Source organism: Balearica regulorum, chromosome W (assembly GCF_011004875.1).
Source record: "Balearica regulorum gibbericeps isolate bBalReg1 chromosome W, bBalReg1.pri, whole genome shotgun sequence".
Lineage (NCBI taxonomy): Eukaryota > Metazoa > Chordata > Aves > Gruiformes > Gruidae > Balearica > Balearica regulorum.
This window is the reverse complement of record NC_046219.1, coordinates 4,101,533-4,103,074: the sequence shown is the minus strand read 5'-3', so window position 1 is coordinate 4,103,074 and position 1,542 is coordinate 4,101,533. Positions and strand designations below refer to the sequence as shown.

General features: G+C 56.3%; 1 non-coding gene across 1 annotated transcript; it reads left to right on the top strand.

Moving 5' to 3' along the window:
- Window positions 1-400: 400 nt before the first annotated feature.
- On the top strand, window positions 401-473 carry TRNAK-CUU (transfer RNA lysine (anticodon CUU)). Its single transcript has one exon. It is a non-coding gene; the product is annotated as a tRNA-Lys (tRNA).
- The last annotated feature ends 1,069 nt before the right edge of the window (window positions 474-1,542 follow it).

Here is a 1,542-nt window from a genome sequence, read left to right as displayed (position 1 = left end):
ATGTTGAGCTTCTCATCAATCAATACCCCCAAGGCCTTCTCCTCAGGGCTGCTCTCAATCCATTCCTTGCCCAGCCTATAGTCGTGCTTGGGATTACCCCGACCCACGTGCAGGACCTTGTACTTGGCCTTGTTGAACTTCATGTGGTTCTCACGGGCCCACCTCTCCAGCCTGTCAAGGTCCCTCTGGATGGCATCCCTTCCCTCCAGCGTGTCGACCCCACCACACAGCTTGGTGTCGTCGGCAAACTTGCTGAGGGCGCACTCGATCCCATTGTCCGTGTCGCCGACAAAGATGTTGAACAGTGCCGGTCCCAGAACCAACCCCTGAGGAACACCACTCGACATCGTTCTTGTGTTGGTTTTGCGTGGCAAGGTTTTGGTAGCAGGGGGGGCTACAGGGGTGGCTAGCTCAGTCGGTAGAGCATGGGACTCTTAATCCCAGGGTGGTGGGTTCGAGCCCCACGTTGGGCGCCAAAAAAGACCATGATGGGTTGACCCTGGCTGAGGGCCAGGTGCCCACCAGAGCCACTCTATCACTCCCCTCTTTCATTAGACAGGGGAGAAAAGGTACAATGAAAAAAAAACTTACGGGTCGAGATAAGGACAGGGAGAGATCATTCTCTAATTATCATCACGAGCAAAACAGACCGAACTTAGAGAGGGAATTCATCTAATTTATTACTAAGCAAAACAGAATAGAGGAATGAGAAATAAAACCAAATCTTAAAAACACCTCCCCCCACCCCTCCCATCTTCCCGGGCTCAACTTCACTCCTGGCTTCAACCTCCACACCCCCTCAGTGGCACAGGGGGACGGGGAATGGGGGTTACGGTCAGTTCATCACACATTGTTTCTGCCACTTCTTCATCCTCAGGGGAAGGACTCATCGTTCCCCCGCTCCAGCGTGGGGTCCCTCTCACGGGAGACAGTCCTTCACGACCTTCTCCAACGTGAGTCTCCTCCACGGGGTGCAGCCCTTCAGGAGCAAACTGCTCCAGTGTGGGTCCCCCACGGGGTCACAAGTCCTGCCAGCAAACCTGCTCTGGCGTGGGATCCTCTCTCCACGGATCCACAGGTCCTGCCAGGAGCTTGCTCCAGCGCGGGCTCCCCATGGGGTCACAGCCTCCTTCAGGTGCCTCCACCTGCTCCGGCGTGGGGTCCTCCATGGGCTGCAGGTGGAATCGCTACACCCCCTCATCCTTCCTCCATGGGCTGCAGGGGGACAGCCTGCTTCACCATGGTCTTCAACACGGGCTGCAAGGGAATCTTGCTCCGGCGCCTGGAGCACCTCCTCCCCCTCCTTCTGCACTGACCTTGGTGTCTGCAGATGTTCTTACATCTTCTCCCTCCTCTCTCTGGCTGCAAAAGCGCTCTCTAACTGTTTTTCTCTTTCTTAAATATGTTATCACAGAGGCGCTGATTGGCTTGGCCTTGGCCAGCGGTGGGTCCGTCTTGGAGCCGGCTGGCATTGGCTCTATCAGACACAGGGGAAGCTTCTAGCAGCTTCTCACAGAAGCCACCCCTGTAGCCCCCCCGCTA